This window comes from Nycticebus coucang, chromosome 6 (genome assembly GCF_027406575.1).
Source record: "Nycticebus coucang isolate mNycCou1 chromosome 6, mNycCou1.pri, whole genome shotgun sequence".
NCBI lineage: Eukaryota > Metazoa > Chordata > Mammalia > Primates > Lorisidae > Nycticebus > Nycticebus coucang.
In genome coordinates this window covers 49,887,467-49,899,857 of record NC_069785.1, presented here as the reverse complement: position 1 = coordinate 49,899,857, position 12,391 = coordinate 49,887,467, and positions in this window count along the sequence as shown.

The window sequence follows — 12,391 nt, the reverse complement described above, 5'->3', positions numbered from 1 at the left end:
GGAGCTAGCTAAAATGTAAATTTAATAAGCCAAATAGTGTTCAAATTTAGCCTACTATCTTCTCTAGCATTTAAGAAGCTTGCCAAGATGTTAAGAACGTGTGGCAGTGTAGTAACCTGTGGCAAATAGCATGGGCTATAAAACAGACCAGGTTGAGTCCTAGCACTGCCTCTTTCTAGCGGTGTGACCTTGAACAAGTTATTTAACGTCTGTTCTACTGTTTCACTATCTGTGAGACAGGGATCGTCTCTATTTGGGTTGTGGTGAGCGGTATGTAAGTGAATGTGTGTAATTAGAATAGCCACTGCCATTTGGTCTCTTTCTTCCTTTCTCTGTCTCTCTTTTTCTTTCTCTCTTCCCCCTTTTTCTCTTTCCCCTCCCTCCCTCTCACTCTTGATTGAAATAGAAGCTTTTTTGGTTATAAAAAATTTCATAGTTTTACAACTTTTATAGTTTCTTTTCTGTGCAGAAAAAGCATAACAAATTGATGTGCTTGCAAATTGTAGATTTATAAGCTGACTTTCTCTGGTGGAAATGACTAAGTTGCTTCCTGATATTTGTGATCCTAGTTTGGTAAAAGTTCTCAGACATCCTTCATTTTGCTGGGAATTGCTACCCATTATAAACCTCTCTGAAACTGTCATTTCTAGGAACTAGATATCCAGATGGGTAGTGTGGTTGTAAGGATGGGATGATGAGTCACCAAAGCATAGCCCAGTAACAGAGCAGATTCTCAACAAGCCGAGTTCCAGCTGCTGATACTCACAGGAAGCAGCATCCTGGATCACTGGCCTGTGGCCTCTGTGCCAGCTGTGGTTCAGACAGGGAAGGGGTCACCTATTTTTGTGCTCAGTGAAAGTGTCTCCAGAGCCTCTTCTCTCCAACACGCAGTACTTCAGTCACTTCATAAAACAAAATTTCATAAATTAAACACCAACAATAGCAAAAATTCAAACTCTAATTGTGTGTATTTTTAGACTGTTATAACTTACTTTTTCTGTTAAAAATACTTTTTAAATTTCTTTTGCTGTATAGGTTTATCCTCCTTCTTATCTTTTCCTTATAATTTACAAGGTTTGACAATTAAGTTTGTGAGCTCATCCTGGAAAAAGTGTTGTACCTCATTGCTGAATATCACTATGGTCACCTTCAGAGTACTCCCATTGGGAAGCTACACACCAAAGCCAGCACCTAGTTCACCCTTTAAAGCAATTTTGGAACTCTTTTTCTGGAATGGTCATCAGCACTGTCATTGTATTACTACCGATGTCCTGAATGTCATCAAAATGTTTTTCTTTCAATATTTCCTTTATCTTTAGGTAAAGAAAGAGTCATTAGGGACTAGATCAGGTGAGTAAGGAGGGTATTCCAATACAGTTATTTATTCACTGGCTAAAAACTCCCTCACAGTCAGTGTAGTGATGCAAGAGCCATGAGTTGTTAGCCAATATTTTCCTGTTTCTTTATCAATGTTTACTTGGTCTGCTATGCTTCTCACAGCCAAAAAATTTGATGCACAATTTGACAAATTTTTGTACTGTTTTCGTCAGTTCTTGTTATTTGCCACTCTGATTTTTCTTTGTCACTGATACTGTCTCTCCTCAGAAAAACATTTAATACATTTTCTTCATGGTATTCTTCCCATGACTTAGACTAATTTGTCCCTGCTTTCCTTTTCACTCTAGTCAAGTTTAACAAGAAATTTAACGTTTGTTTGTTGCTCTAATTCAAGCTATTATGGCACACAAAACATGCAACAATAATGAACATCACCCAGCAAGACAGCATCACAAGCCGCAGGAACACAGCTGTGAGACATTGATATACCAAGGTTATGAAACCTTACTGAGTTGTTTGTACAGTGCTGCCAACATAAGCACACAAAGGCAAGTTCTTGACCTTCATGTCCAGCATAAGAGCTCAGTGCACTTGATCTATAGAGTTTCCCCACAGGTCATCTTGGTAGAGGTCATGGTGTTCCTCTTTTCCTTTTGTGGATTGGCAGCTGGATGCAGAGGCTTGGTCAGATTTGGTCCCACCACTCTGGCAAGACTGTAGGTAGCAGTGTGTTTACTACTACTGGAGGCACACAGTGTCTGTTTATCTTTTTGTAATGTGAGCAGCCATTCATGCCCATTACCTAAATCCATTAATTCTTTGGGGGTTGTAAAAGGGTAGAATTCTAATTCCATAATTTATTCTTCAGTTATTAGTTGCAGTATTTTATGAAGAGATGATTTCTATCATCTATTCTCAGGTACCCAGTTAATATAGGAAAGACTAGACATGTGTTGAGTCTTTCCCTAAATTACCAGTTTGTGTCAATTCATCACTTCACATTTTTCCCTAAAAATAAGTTAGATTAAAATTATTATGGGCTTGGCACCTGTAGCTCAAGCGGCTTGGGCACCAGCCACATCCACCAGAGCTGGTGGGTTTGAATTCAGCCCGGGCCTGCTGGTGAGACTTTGTCTCAAAAATAATAATATTAATAATAAAATTATTATGAATTTGATGTATTTAAATGTTTGAGGGGTTCCAATTCATTGCAATCATTATCCTTTTTAAAGCTCACATTGTTTCATCTTTAGCCAGTGGCAGCCTTATTAAGGTGATCTCTGAGCATCTTCAACATGATCTTAATCATCTTGATAGCTTCCTCACTGCATAGTATAAAAAGATAGTCCAGATTCATATTATACATGATATTACCCAATTCTCCAACATCGTTTTTGATTTTTTAAGTTGGAAGTATTTTAAGAGCATATCTAAGAATTTGGATTGCTAGTGATGCTTATTGCAACTGAATTGGTCATTGTTTCTAAATCAGTCTCTCTCTCCCGTCCACACACACATACTCCTGCCTCTTCATAAAATACCTCGAGTTCATACTGATACTTCTCATTCAAATCGAAAGTATAGCCTTTCATTTTAATTCGAATGTTTACTGACTCTGTATCCCCCCTTTTATATCAGGTTCTGGTTCTCAAGAACATAGGAGATGATAGAATTAGAATATCTAATATTTTACCCGTCTCATATTATTTACATGCCAGTCTCTAACAATAATGATACTATTGATACCAATATAGTTATTCTTTTTGCATATGTGTTTCCATTCTTCTTCTATCCTGTTTAAGAACTATAGTCTCTCTGTATTGCCTGAGCATGTAGACCAGGAGTGTCCAATCTACAGCCCATGGGCCACATGCCAATTTTTTTTTTTTTAATTAAATCATAGCTGTGTACATTGATATGATCATGGGGCATCATTCACTAGCTTTACAGACCATTTACCAAGTTTCACGTATACCCTTGTAAGATGCACCCCTGGTGTAATCCCACCAATCCCCTTCCCTCTACCTACCGCCCCCTCCCTCCCCTCCCTTTCCCCCTTCCCCCTGTTCTTAGGTTGTAACTGGGTTATAGCTTTCATGTGAAAACCCTAAATTAGTTTCATAGTAGGGCTGAGTACATTGGGTACTTTTTCTTCCATTCTTGAGATACTTTACTAAGAAGAATATGTTCCGGCTCCATCCATGTAAACATGAAAGAAGTAAAGTCTCCATATTTCATTAAGGCTGCATAATATTCCATGGTGTACATGTACCACAATTTATTAATCCATTCGTGGATCGATGGGCACTTGGGCTTCTTCCATGACTTAGTAATTATGAATTGAGCTGCAATAAACATTCTGGTACAAATATCTCTGTTATGATGTGATTTTTGGTCACATCATAACAGAGATATGCCCAGTAGAGGGATTACAGGATTGAATGGCAGATCTATTTTTAGATCTCTAAGTGTTCTCCATATCTCTTTCCAAAAGGAATGTATTAATTTGCATTCCCACCAGCAGTGCAAAAGTGTTCCCTTTTCTCCACATCCGCGCCAACATCTCTGGTCTTGGGATTTTGTGATATAGGCTAGTGTCACTGGAGTTAGATGGTATCTCAAAGTAGTTTTGATTTGCATTTCTCTGATGATTAAAGATGATGAGCATTTTTTCATATGTCTGAAGGCCGCGCACCTGTCTTCTTCAGAGAAGTTTCTCTTCAAATCCCTTGCCCAGCCCGCGATGGGATCCCTTGTTCTATTCTTGCTAATGCGTTTGAGTTCTCTGTGGATTCTGGTTATTAAACCTTTGTCGGAGACATAACCTGCAAATATCTTCTCCCATTATGAGGGCTGTTTGCTTGCTTTACTTACTGTGTTCTTGGCTGTGCAGAAGCTTTTTAGTTTGATCAGGTCCCAGTAGTGTATTTTTGAAGCTGCTTCAATTGCCCGGGGGGGGGTCCTCCTCATAAAATACTCGCCCAGCCCGATTTCTTCTTTTCCCTGCACTCTCTTCTAGTATTTTTATAGTTTCATGTCTTAAGTTTAAATCTTTAATCCAGTGAGAGTCTATCTTAGTTAATGGTGAAAGGTGTGGGTCCAGTTTCAGTCCTCTGCAGGTTGCCAGCCAGTTCACCCAGCACCATTTGTTAAATAGGAAATCTTTTCCCCACTGAATGTTTTTAATTGGCTTATCAAAGATTAAATAATGGTAAGTAGCTGGATTTATCTCTTGGTTCTCTATTCTGTTCCAGACATCTACTTCTCTGTTTTTGTGCCAATACCATGCTATTTTGATCACTATTGATTTGTAGTATAGTCTGAGGTCTGGTAGCGTAATTCCTCCTGCTTTGTTTTTATTTCTGAGTAATGTCTTGGCTATTCGAGGTTTTTTTCTGATTCCATATAAAACGAAGTATTGTTTTTTCAAGATCTTTAAAGTATGACAGTGGAGCTTTAATAGGGATTGCATTGAAATTATATATTGCTTTGGGTAGTATAGACATTTTAACAATGTTGATTCTTCCCAGCCATGAGCATGGTATGTTTTTCCATTTGTTAATATTTTCAGCTATTTCTTTTCTTAGAGTTTGATAGTTCTCTTGATAGAGATCTTTCACATCCTTTGTTAGATAAATTCCCAAATATTTCATCCTCTTTGGCACTACTGTGAATGGGATAGAGTCCTTAACTGTTTTTTCAACTTGACTGTTGTTGGTATATATAAAGGCTACCGATTTATGAATGTTGATTTTGTAACCTGAGACGCTGCTGTATTCCTTGATCACTTCTAAAAGTTTTGTAGTAGAGTCCCTAGTGTTTTCCAGGTACACTATCATATCATCTGCGAGGAGCGAGAGTTTGATCTCTTCTGACCCTATATGGATACCCTTGATTGCCTTTTCTTCCCTAATTGCAGTGGCTAAAACTTCCATTACAATGTTAAAAAGCAATGGAGACAATGGGCAGCCTTGTCTGGTTCCTGATCTCAGTGGAAATGATTCCAATTTAACTCCATTCAGTATGATATTGGCTGTGGGTTTGCTGTAGATGGCCTCTATCAGTTTAAGAAATGTCCCTTCTATACCGATTTTCTTAAGTGTTCTGATCATGAAGGAATGCTGGATATTATCAAAAGCTTTTTCTGCATCGATTGAGAGAATCATATGGTCTTTGTTTTTTAATTTGTTTATGTGCTGGATTACATTTATAGATTTACGTATATTGAACCAGCCTTGAGATCCTGGGATAAAACCGACTTGGTCAGGATGTATAATTTGTTTGATGTGTTGCTGGATTCTGTTTGTTAGGATCTTGTTGAATATTTTTGCATCTGTATTCATTAGTGATATTGGTCTATAATTTTCTTTCCTTGTTGGGTCTTTTCCTGGTTTGGGGATCAGGGTGATGTTTGCTTCATAGAACGTGTTGAGTAGTCTTTATTCTTTTTCTACCTTTTGGAACAGGTTGAGTAATATAGGTACTAATTCCTCTTTAAAGGTTTGGTAGAATTCAGACGTGAAACCATCTGGTCCCGGGCTTTTCTTTTTAGGGAGGTTTTGTATGGTTGATGCTATTTCCGAACTTGATATGGGCCTGTTCAACATTTCCATTGATACTGGCTAAGTCTTGGAAGGTGACGTGCTTCCAAGTATTGGTCAGTTTCCTTCAGATTTTCATATTTCTGAGAATAAACTTTCTTGTAATATTCATTAAGGATTTTTTTGATTTCTGAGGAGTCTGTTGTTATTTCATCTTTGTTGTTTCTGATTGATGAGATTAGAGGTTTTATTCTTTTTTTCCTGATTAGGTTGGCCAAAGGTTTATCTATTTTATTGAGCTTTTCGAAAAACCAGCTTTTTGATTTATTGATCTGTTGTATAATTCTTTTGTTTTCAGTTTCATTTAATTCTGCTCTAATTTTGGTTATTTCTTTTCTTCTACTGGGTTTGGGGTTGGAATGTTCTTCCTTTTCCAGTTGCTTGAGATGTCCCATTAAGTTGTTAACTTCCTCTCTTTCCGTTCTCTTGAGGAAGGCTTGCAGTGCTATGAATTTCCCTCTTAGAACTGCCTTTGCGGTGTCCCAGAGGTTCTGATAGTTCATGTCTTCATTGTTGTTTTCTTCCAAAAAGTTGGCGATTTCTTTCTTAATCTCATCTCTGACCCAGCTATCATTCAGCATAAGGTTATTTAACTTCCATGTTTTTGTATGAGTGTGCAGATTCCTGTTGTTACTCAGCTCTAGTTTTATTCCATGGTGGTCCGAGAAGATGCATGGAATAATTTCTATTTCTTTAAATTTACTGAGGTTAGACTTGTGACCTAAGATGTGATCGATTTTGGAGTAAGTTCCATGGGCTGATGAGAAGTATGTGTATTCAGTTTTGTTGGGATGAAATGTTCTGTAGATGTCTGCTAAATCCAAATGTTGGATGGTTAGGTTTAAATCTAAGATTTCTTTGCTCAGCTTCTTGTTGGAGGATCGATCCAACATTGCCAAAGGAGTGTTGAAATCTCCGACGATTATGGAGCTGGAGGAAATCAAGTTGCTCATGTCTGTTAGAGTTTCTCTTATAAATTGAGGTGCATTCTGGTTGGGTGCATAGATATTAATAATTGAGATCTCATCATATTGAGTATTACCCTTAACAAATATGAAATGACCATTCTTGTCCTTCCTTACTTTTGTTGGTTTAAAGCCTATTGTATCTGTAAATAAAATTGCAACACCTGCTTTTTTCTGATTACCATTTGCCTGAAATATGGACGACCATCCTTTCACCCTGAGTCTGTATTTGTCTTTTAAGTTAAGATGTGACTCTTGTAGGCAACAAATATCTGGCCTGAGTTTTTGTATCCAATCAATTAACCTATGCCTCTTTAGAGGACAGTTTAAGCCGTTCACATTAATGGAGAATATTGATAAGTGTGGTGAAGTTTTGGATATTGAGTTTTTCAAAAGTCCAGTGGGCATTTTTAATCCTTTCGCCAGTGTGGAAATTGGAGTTTGATCCGAAGTTTCTGAGTGAGTTTACTTTTGTGGTATAGGATTGGGTTGGTCATTATGGAGGATAGGTCTGAGAATATCCTGAAGAGCTGGTTTTGTTATGGCAAATTTCTTCAACATATGAATGTCATTAAAGTATTTAATTTCTCCATCATAAATGAAACTCAGTTTAGCTGGATACAAGATCCGGGGTTGAAAGTTATTTTGCTTTAGGAGATTAAAAGTCGGTGACCACCCTCTTCTGGCTTGAAAAGTTTCAGCAGAGAGATCTGCAGTCATTCTAATATTCTTACCTTTGAAGGTAATGGTTTTCTTTCTCCTGGCAGCTTTGAGGATTTTCTCCTTCATATTAACTTTAGTGAAGTTAACTATGATATGCCTGGGGACGTCTTATTGGGGTTGAGTCTTGCTGGGGTTCTGAAGCTGTCCGCTATCTGAATTTCAGAATCTCTAGGCATGTCTGGAAAATTCTCTTTCATAATTTCATGCAGAAGGGCCTCTGTGCCCAGCGAGGCCACTTCATCTGTTCCTGGAACCCCTATGATTCAGATATTCACTTTCTTCGAATTATCCCTGAGCTCTTGGAGAGAATGATCCGTTTTTGCTCTCCATTTCTCTTCCTCTTTGAGAGTTTGGGAGTGTTCAAAGGCTTTATCTTCGATGTCAGAAATCCTTTCTTCTGCTTGCTCCATTCCGTTGCTGAGGGTTTCTACTGTATTTTTCATATCTTTGAGGGCTGCAAATTCTTGCTTCAGTGTGTCTAAGTCTTTGGTGGTTTTGTCTTTAAATTCGTTAAATTCTTGAGACAGCTTTTGAATTTCTCCTCGAATTCCTAATTCCACTTTGTTAATCTTGTCTGCAATCCAAATTCTGAATTCGATTTCTCACATCTCAGCCAGTTGTTTATGAATGGGATCGTCAATTGCATCTTCCATATCTTTCCTTGGGGCGTGTTGATCTATTCTGGTTATTCATGTTACCGGAGTTTTTCCCCTGATTCTGCCCCATGGTTGTTTTACTCCCTCTGATTTTTCCCCCTGGGGCTTTGTCGAGGGCCTGTACATTGTTGTGGCCTGAGAAACTGGGCCCTGTCTGTTGTGGTGGGGCTAAGTGGTTCTGTCTTGTTTTCAGCTGGTTTCTGTTCCACCCTAGTGAAACAGATACTTTGGATTGAAGTCTCAGCTGTGGAGAAATATCAGCAATTAAGTCACCCCGCCCCCCACCAGCAAACAATTGGAAAAGTCAAACCTTCCTACCACCGTGCACCCAGGGCATCACCTGATTTGTCCTCAGGCGATTGGTTCAGTTCAAAAAGGTCCAAATCAATTGTCTCAGTCTGCACCTGTCTTGGGTGAGAGAGTTTAAGAGGTCTCTGGGAACTGGATCACAGGGGTCTGGTGACTATTCTGGTGTGGCTTGTTCCAGTGCTGCATGGAGTCAGGAGAAGCCACCCAGCCAATAAATCAGTCTGGGAAGGTGCTGCCTCCTTCCCCACCTTGCATCACTTCACTTCCAGTCACTGATAGCCCTGCAGTTGGCTGACCCAGTTGCCTGTAGTGAATCGGTACTCCAAGAGTTTGTACCTCCCTGAATCGCAAGGAAGTCTGCCAGGCCACTGCGCTCTGCCTCTCTCCAGCAGGAGGAGGTGAGGCCTGAGAACCTCGGGCGCTTGACGAAGGTGGAGGGGTTTTCACTCAGGTCCAGTCTCACCCCTGATTAATGTTACTGACAGAACAGAACAGAACAACTGTGGTTCCCCTGCAGAAGAGAAGCTGAATTGAGCTCCAAATGAGTTTGTCTTTGCTCTTGTATTGTCTATAGGCTGACAATCCCCTGAGGGCCAGGTGCGTCTTAGGTTTAGTAAAGCGGACCTCTGGGTCAGCCCCACCCTGGGAGTTTCCCTGGTTTGCAAGTTGGAGTTGCCTCAGGCAAACTCAGAGTCTCTGGTTGCCCAGGGAGACAGGGGGTGTGGCTTCAGAATATTCGGTAGTGAGCCGTATTGCTAGCAAAGGAGGGCTGCTGCTTTATGGCTCAGGCAACGGCTGCTCCGGTGTAACTCCCCTCCTCCGCTCCCGTACCCCAGAGTCTGCACCAATAGGCTGCAGCCCAGCACTGTCTACACCTCTTGAGCAATCGCCCAAGAGTCTGGACCCCTGGGGGACAGGCCTCCAGACCTTGGAGCAACAGCAGAGGGTAGTGTGGGGAGCGCTGGGTGCCTGGGGTTGCGGGCAGAGAACACACAGAGCTTTGCACAGTTTTATGCTTGGCTGTATTGTCACCAAAAGATGGCTGTCGCACTGTGCCTCAGGGAACTGCCACTCCAGTGCAGTCTCCTCTCCGCCCACTGACTGGGACTGGCCTCCAGACCCCAGTGTGAGCGAAGGGGAGCGGTGGGAGCTCAGAATTCCAGGTAGCGACTATATACAGTTTATACAGTTTTATGCCTGGCAGGAGGACGCCGTGGCACCCTAGTAGGGGAGGTAGGTCCAGTTTTTAGAGGGTCTCTCCCGTGGAGTGTAGTGGGAGGACCTTTGAACTCTGACCGGTTGTTTGTGGGGCACTCTGAGCCGTTCTCATGGGGGAGCAGACTCCCATCCGCTTGGTGATGGATTTTGTACCTTTTGTTTGTATCCTTGTGGTCGCAGCTCGCCTCAGCGGGGTTGACGTGCGTTCTACAACCTTCTCTCTTAGTGCAGCTCAAATCCACCAGGTTACTTGCTGAATATTTGTCCTTTAACTCTCCTTCTGGATGGGAGCCTCTGTGGAAAGCTGGCTTCAGTTAGCCATCTTGTCTCCTCCCCCACATGCCAATTTTGTGAGGACATTTTTTGCTTGTCTATGTTGGAGATCACGAAAAGTATATTATATGCACTGTTTCTCCCTTTAACCCTCATTTAGTCTTGGTTCTTCAAGTTACCACATGTATAATGCTTGCTACTGGTCCTTCCTTAGGCTTTTGTTTCTCTAGGTATTTTGATGCCTGAACCTTTTTTTCTTGTAGATTGCTTGGAAGGACTCGTGGGAACAGTATTTCTTGAGTTCTTTCATGCGATTAATAATTTATCATTGATCATTATATTTAGAAAGTCAGCTTTGCTGGATACAAAATTATAGGCTTATGGTTTTTTCCTTAAATATGTTAAATACTCTTCTTTCATAAAGCATTGTGTTGACAAGTTGATAATTAATTTTCTTCCTTTTACAAATCACATGCTCTTTTTTTCTATCTACCCGAAGGATTTTCTTCCCTTAAAGGTTAGTAATTTTCCTAGAATATATCATAGTATTGGTCATTCTGGGTTAATATTCTTAGGTATGTAGTAGTGTGCTTTTTCAGTGTTAGTTCAAATCTCTCACCCCCACCCCCAACCTAGGAATTTTTTTTTTTTTTTTTGCAGTTTTTGTCTGGGGCTGGGTTTGAACCCGTCACCTCTGGCATATGGGGCCAGTGCCCCACTCCTTTGAGCCACAGGTGCCTCCCAGGAATTTTTTCTTGAATTACAGGTTTTGGTATTTTTTTCTGTTCCCTTTCTTGAGCTTTCTTCTTTCAGGGACTTCCACTGTTTCCACGTTGGGTATTCTTTGGGCATCTTTAGTATTACACCTTGACTGCAAATCTTTTTTCACCTCTTTTCTTTTTAAATTTTAAAAATCGTCATGCTTTTTCTTTTTCTTTTTTTTTAATTTTTTTTATTAAATCATAGCTGTGTACATTAATGTGATCATGGGGCACCATACCCTGGTTTCATAGACCGTTTGACACATTTTCATCACACTGGTTAACATAGCATTCCTGGCATTTTCTTAGTTATTGTGCTAAGACATTTACATTCCACATTTACTAAGTTTCACATATACCCTTGTAAGATGCACCGCAGGTGTAAGTCATGCTTTTTCTGTTTCTTTTAAGTCAGTATTTGTTGTGTTCAATGCTTTTGTGTTCCTTCTAATTTAATATTCATTTTTCAGATGGCTATTTTCCTACTACCCTGTTTTCCCGAAAATAAGACAGTGTGTTATTTTAAGGTGTGCTCCCAAAGATGCGCTAGGTCTTATTTTCAGGGGACATCTTATCTTTCCTGTAAGTAGGTCTTATTTTCGGGGAAACAGGGTATGTCTAATTCTTTACTGAGCTCTGCTTCAATAGAAGTACCTGGTGGCTTTTAAAGTTACTGATTTGTACTTACTAGACGAATTGAATACAAATCTACAGGGGTTACTCAGTCATGGTATTTGTAAAAAATCTCAGGTGATTTTAGGAAAGTGGAGAACTACTTGGCTATATATTGCTATCCTTGCCTTCTAGATGTTAGATTGAATCAATTGCCTAAGATCTAAAGTTACATATTTGCTAAGTGGCAGAGCTAGGATGGAGAGACAAAGTTCTATCTAATGTCAAGAGCATGAACTCCTTAACCACTAAGCTGAACCATCTCCTCAGAATCTAAGTGTCATGCGGGAAAAACCATGTCTTATATAACTTCCTACTGTACTTTCAGTGTGCACCACAGTGCCAGGCACATGAGGGTATCTAATAAACGTTGTTCAATGAATGAATGAAATAAATCAATAAGGCATTCTACATTTAGTTTTTTCTTGATAATGTCCATAGGATCCTATAGGAATACACTGAATTTTTTGTAAGTCGGTCTTTTTGTCTCATTCAAATACCATCTGCCCAGTTCTCTCAGTACTTTTCTGAGATGCACCCTAACTCAATCATTCAGTTAGCTCTTCAGCTCCACCTGCTGATGCTTCAACACAGATTAGGCTTCCCAACTTCCTGTTTGAGGGAATGCAGGAAAGTGTACTATAAAACATATAAAACATATAAAATCTGTCATTTGAAAAGATAGTTTGACTCTCCTCCATTCAAGGGCAAGGAATGCTGATTAACCCCTGAAACGAAGGTTTGCATGGGTTGCCCTGATTACTGTGAAGGTTGAGGAAGGGAAGGGAAGCAGTTTGCTAGGGCTGTTTCCAGGCTTGAATCTAACTTATCAATACCACCTTTTAATTTTTTAAATTTTGTATTGGAATATGTAA